The sequence below is a fragment of the Lissotriton vulgaris genome, chromosome 1_1 (genome assembly GCF_964263255.1).
Source record: "Lissotriton vulgaris chromosome 1_1, aLisVul1.2, whole genome shotgun sequence".
NCBI lineage: Eukaryota > Metazoa > Chordata > Amphibia > Caudata > Salamandridae > Lissotriton > Lissotriton vulgaris.
In genome coordinates this window covers 209,108,330-209,115,052 of record NC_141685.1, presented here as the reverse complement: position 1 = coordinate 209,115,052, position 6,723 = coordinate 209,108,330, and the positions used below count along the sequence as shown (strand labels likewise).

At 46.2% G+C, this 6,723-nt stretch overlaps 1 pseudogene; it reads right to left on the bottom strand.

Moving 5' to 3' along the window:
* Positions 1-534: 534 nt before the first annotated feature.
* On the bottom strand, positions 535-3,468 carry LOC147740892 (uncharacterized; annotated as a pseudogene).
* Between the last annotated feature and the right edge of the window lie 3,255 nt (positions 3,469-6,723).

Genomic DNA, 6,723 nt, shown 5'->3' with positions numbered 1-6,723 from the left:
CATTCCTTTCCCTATCTCCGGCCTTGGAGAGCCTTGCACAGCTCATCCTCCCCCTTTCCTAGAGATAAGCATAGAATGCACAAAAACAAGCTGAAGGTACAAAATAACCTCACGGGATGACTCGCACCAGCTTGTACTGGTTTGCGTGAAAAACATGTTCATGTTACTGCTGAAGTGTAACTACAGGGCAAAGCAGCACAAAATGGAAGTGCGATGCAACAAAAAGGAAGATCAGAGCATCACTTGGAATCAAGGCCAGCATGTAATTTAGCACGTGTAAAATGGCAAATGCAGTACATTGACCTTCGATTCACCCATCATACCCCATTGGCCTAAATACCATGGGTCTGGGACAAAGAAGGATGAGAAGATTGGGAATGCATTGAATACAACAACATATTGAGATGAAAACGCAAATAATCACTATAATCACACCCAAGATATAACGAAGCTGTCCAAAATTAGATAGCCACCCAAACAACCACTCCCACCATCCTTGGTCAACGACTTGGGTAACCCCTTTCACTAAATCTTTTAAGGCATTAATATGCGCATGGATAGACGTAGAATGATCAGATAAATTGAAGCAACAGAGCCCATCAAATTCCTTGCAACTGTGGTTGTGTTTTAGCAACAAATAGTCCACAGCTGCCCTATTCTGCAAAACAGCTTTTCTTGTTCCTTGAACATCTAATAATAATTCAGCTAAAGCAGCAGAAGTATGATTGAGATTCTTCACAATTAAACAGACAAGCTTAGCAATAGTTCTTGCATTATAAACGGACAGTCCTGGCACTCCTACAATAGAAGTTCCCAAACTAGTATACTCTGTTCTAGAAAGCAAATCAATATTGGAGTCACAATCCTCAGGTAAATGAACAGCGGCTCTAGAAGATCGAAGACGTATGACAGAATGCATGGGAAAAAGCATAAGACTTAATCTTGATAAGTCACAATATCCTCCAGTAATGTTGGCTGGTATGTAAGTGTATGAAATATTGCCACGCGAGAACAACCATCGCTTAAGTAATTTCACATGGTTAACAGGGCTAGCGTCTAATACTGTGTGATTACAGACCATATAATTGGTAACATTACTACAAAAATTGTCATGTCGTGACTGACATAATGTTTGTTGATCAGCGGTAAACTGTTTGCTTTTCTCTAATTTTAATTGGCCACACTTGCCAATTTTGGCAGGGTCACAAGTTAGTTGATAGCAAACGTATCCAGTAGAGATGTTCTAGGTAACAATACTGGTCATGTTCCTCCAGAGGCTATCTGTAACCTCCCGGGCAGAAGCAACAGTACTCATAAAGACTCAGATGTGTACAAACATCAATTTCCTCCACTACCCCATCGAAGTTAATTCGGTTGAAGATGTGCAGAAGCACTTGTGCAGGGGTAGGTACGGCGACAAGACAAGTGGATATCATATCAGCTGTACTCTGAAGATTTCTCATACAGAAGTGGGAAGTGTTCAGCACATTCCCGGCCAAGTAGGTACAGATTTCATCTGGTTGCTGCAACAATGCTGTCATCCGACTCGGGCGGTTGAGCCCCTTCGGCATCCCCCGGCCCTCCCGGACCCCTCCGGACACGCCCAAACACTGGCCACACAGCGCAAGCGTCGCAGCAGCAAGCCATACTGTGATCTAGAAACAGAAAACAAACTGGTATAATCACTCTCGCAAATAAAAAATTTCAGCAGGTACATTTTCCCACTTTTCCTGTCCGGGTCTCATGATGACTAGGACATTATCCTTGCTCTTAGCGATTAATTCTGCAGGTTCAGAAGGTTTGTTATGGGACTCCACCCACAATTTTGCCCCTGGGTTCTTGTCAGTAGATCCAAACCCGCCCTTTCCTCGCACAGTTAGAAGGGCTGGGGCCGTCCCCTTCATGACATTTCCTCAATAAACCGGCATGATGATCATTTGGGCAACTCGGTCACAAGGTTACACAATCAGATTATTGTCTCCACTGTTCAATAGAATAACTTTGATCTCCCCCTGGCAATCGGCATCGAGCACCCCTCCCAACACCTGGATGGCTTTAAGGGCCAGCCCAGATCGAGGAGCGATTAATCGGAAATGCTCTGAGGGAATTTGAACTCCAATTCCTGTCTTAATCAAGGTAATGTCTCGTGGTTGCAATCAATAGAGTTTCAAGGCATGTAAATCAAGACCGACAGCCTCTGGTGTGGCACGATATGGAGCTAAAGCTCCGGGAGCTGTCTCCCAATACAGAATCGCGTTTGTGGCCACATTGGGCTTAATCTGCAAAGCTGGGGTCAACATGCGCATCAAAGGAGTCTCTGCATTGGCAAGGGGTCAGTTGTTCAAAATTTGCAATGCATCAGGCAAGTGATCCCTCCACCTCTTCAATGACCCATCAGACAATTTTTTCAACTGCTCTTTCAGCAAACCATTCATTCTCTCAATCAAACCCGCTGCAAGTGGGTAATAGGGTATGTGATAGATCCACTCAATGTTATGCTGCACACAAAAATCTTGCACCATCTTTCCTTTAAAGTGTGACCCATTGTCACTTTGAACCTGCAATGGAATACCGTAATACATAATCAACACATTCAAAGTTTTCATGGTGTTAGACTGGGTTGCTCTCTTGCATGGAAAGGCAATGAGGTAGCTAGATAGGTATCCACCACCGTGCATGCATACTGACATCCTCGACTCATTGGCATCGGTCCGATGAGATCAATTTGCCATATTTGCCCTGGCAACTTCCCTCTGCCTAGCTGTCCTCTCACTATCTGTGGAACTGGTCTGTGCTGAGTATGCTGGCAAACAGGACAGTGAATGATCACAGTCTCAATCAAATCTAGAGGAATATACATCCCTCTACTTTCAGCCCACCTGCTGGTGGCTCGCTCGCCCAAATGTCAACTTTTCTGATGCGCCCATTTAGCCATGCCAACCAATCGTGCATCGCCACCTCAGCTTCATGAATCTTTGCCTCTTGGTCTGCAAAGGAATTGCACCAACGCTCTAATGAGACAGTCGGGCAATGAGCATCAACATGATAAACTGTGACTGTACTCTGGGACAACAATTCCCAAATTTCCTGCCACAACTCCTTTCCCCAAACCTCCCTGTTGTGAATCATCCAATTGTGAGCATGCCATGTGGGAAGCCAAGTGGCTAGCCCATTGGCCGTAGACCATGAATCGGTATAAATGTGACATGTACCAGGGAACTCTTGCTTTAATGCCTGGTAAACTGCATACAATTCTGCAAACTGACTACTTTTTCCCTCTCCGGTAGTCGACAGCAGCTTTTTGGTCACAGGATTGTATGACACTGCCTTCCAATGTCTCTTGGTCCCCACATATCTGGCTGAGCCATCTATAAACCACACATGCTTCTTGTCCTCCGCGGTCAACTCTGAAAATGGCTCACCCCATTTCACGGGGGACTCTCGCACTTTGGGTACATCTTGCAACATTTCTTCACCTGCTACGGGAGTCTGCGCCACTTGCTCATGCAGCACTGCGGTACCTTTAGGACCAACTTGTGCTCTGTCTTTTATGTACCACTTTCACTTTATGATGCTAGCCTCCTGTGCATGCCCAATCCTGTGTGTCTTGGGTGAGTTCATCACCCACTGCATGATAGGTATCTCAGGTCTCAACAACACATTGTGCCCCAGGGTCAACTGCTCGGTATCCACTAGATCCCAATAACATGCCAACAACTGCTTCTCGAAAGGAGTGTACCGCTCTCCAGCATCAGGTAATGTTTTTGTCCAAAACCCTAGGGGCACCTTCTGTCTCCCCTGCTTTTGCCACAGGCTCCTGGTTGCATATTGATCCCCTCTCGTATGGGCCATAAATCCAAGGCACGCTGTATAGCCTCCTTCGCTGACTCAAACGCCTGTTGTTGGGCCTTCCCCCACTCAAACTCATGCTTCTTCCGTGTAACCTTGTACAGAGGGGCCAAAATCTGACTCAAATGGGGAATGTGCTGTCTCCAAAAACCAAACAATCTAACGAAATGCTGTGCAACCTTCCTGTTTCGCGGCACTGCAAACTCTTTGACCTTTTGCCTTACTTGTGGCAGCACCTCTCTATGACCCTATTGCCCCTGAATGCCTAAAAACTTCACACTCTAGGAGGGTCCCTGCACCTTCTCAGGGTTAATCACCCACCATTTGCTTTGCAAGTGCTCTAAAATTCTGTCTAGTTGAACCTTATCCTGTTCTTGGGTCTCTCCTTGAATCAACACATCATCGATGTAATGACAAAGTTGTACTTCAGGAATAACTGACACCTCGTCCAAATGCTTTGCCACCAGCCAGTGACAGATCGTGGGACTATGTAAATACCCCTTGGGCAAAGATGTGAACGTGAACTGCCTACCACCCCATGAGAACAAGAATTGGTCCTGGGACTCAGGGGAAATTAGAATCATGAAAAAAGCATTGTCAATACCAAGTGCCACATACCATGTCCCATTGTGTTTCTGAATTTTCTCAAGCAAAGTGATGGTGTCTAGGACCGCAGCTGTCAATGGGGGCGTATGCTTATTAAGCTCGCAGTAATCCACTGTCATGCACCAGCTCCCATACGGTTTGCGCAAGGCCACACAGGGTTATTCCACGCCCGCCGTAGTTACTGGTCTCACTACCCCCGCCTCCACCAAATCCCGTATGGTTGCGATAATCTCATCATGCCCCCCTGGAATCCTGTACTGCTTTATGTGAACTACTTTTATTTGCTTGGGGCACCTTCACTGGGGGAATCTTCAAGCGCCTCACCCTCACAGCAGCCATCGAGAAGTACTGATTTGACCCAAACTGAGTGCATCCATCATCTCAATATAGGGTCATACCTTTCAGAATGTCAATGCCAATGATGTACTCGGGAATAGGCACAATGAAAACAGTGTATGCTCTCTTGGGAAGTCTGCCTATTTTCATCTGAATTTCCATTTGCACTGCTGGTGATTCCTGTTCACCCAAACCCGTGATAATAAAATACTGTCCTTTAAATTTTCATGGATTGCCATGTATCAACGTGGCCTCCGCTCTAGTGTCTACCAAAGCTTGCACCTCCTGCACATTTCTATTTTTCCAATAGATCTCAACCCTCACATGTGGTCTATTATCTTTGCAAGCCCATCCCTGCACCGGAGCTTGGCCCATTTCCTAATCTAATTTTCGCCTGCGCAGCTCTGCATCTGTCCGGCGCAGGTCCCGGCGCAGATCTAAATACAGTGTCGGGTAACCCTCAGGGAACAACTCCTCCTCTTCCCAGTCCCCATCTGAATCTGTGCAATCTCGGTCCCAACCTTTTTCTTTTGTCACTCTCACATGAGATTCTCTCTCCCTCTCTCTCTCCTGACCTGCTTTTTCAGGCTTCTCCTCAGGCTCCTCTTCCCTGTGACTCACTTTCTTGTTATCTTTTCTATTCACATACCTACTCCCCTCCTTCCTATCCAGTCCTCGCTTACGGTACATTTGCACCTGCTTTTGGTCTCAATACCATCAATCTCACTCCTTGACACCCCATCTTTTAACAGCGCCAAAAACATATCACGTCGGGTCACTCGGTTATAATCAGTGCGGGACCCTGGGCGCGAAGCCCTATCTGGCTTGGTCCATTCCCCAAGCTCTCCCAGCTCACGAACCGCCTTGACTACTTCTCCTATGGTATTACCAGTTTGATTAATTAACAATGCCATTATCACTGCTTTGTATGCAGGGGGTGCAAAACAAATGATTTTGTTCCGCATCAACACAGTCATTAACTGACCCATCAAATTATGTGCCTCACCTACAAGAATAGGCAGTTTCATCCCCTCCTCCTTAATTCTCTGGGAGGCATCTCTTAGGGTGAACCATGGTTTTTCATTCCCAGGCCAGTCTGAATCTGTGGGGTACCTGTGACCACACCCCTGCGCAGCTATCTGCAACAGGGTAGTTTGGTCATCACCGTGAAAAGTGTGGAAATGTCCCTGCACAGTGGGATCAGTACTAAGAGTAAAACATTTGGCAGCATCCCCATCATCTAACATGACCCCAGAAGCGCCGTGATCATAGAGGTGCACCTTCCAAGCTAATAGCATCTCGCCAGGCTTCTGTCTAAACCTTACTAATAGATCACTGATTTCCAGCTGAGTGAATCCTCCAGGCTATTTAACATAACTCCATCTGGGTTCCCTGGAGCGATTTTCAAAGACATATTTATTGAAATTTCGTTTGAAAAAAAGAAAAATACACACTCCAAAATCAGAAAGAGTTGCAATGTCTCATGGTCCCACGCAGGGGATCAATAAGACTGCATAAAGTTTGACGTATAAGCTGAGTACAACAAATAAGGAGAGCTAACAACACTTCAAGGTAAAGATGCCATATGTAAGTTTCAGGTGTCAAACAACCGGAGCTATTCGCTTCCAGTCCCACGACCAAAGGTGCAACAAACTGTCGTGTAAACACAGAAAGCAGTCGTACATGTCCGCCTAGGACATATCATCCTTCTAGAACAATATTTCCCCAGTGTCATAGACAAGGACAAGGACTCAGCACATTGGAGATCGTCCCGGTACGGGTCACGCCTCAGTGAAAAAACAAGAACAACCAGAAATCCCCCCTCCCCACCACCCACCCCTCACCCAACCCGTGGTGGTGGCGACAAGAAAACAACCTGGAGAACAAATGTCACTAGCACAGTGGTCAGAATTGGAAGAGGTGCAGGGCTCT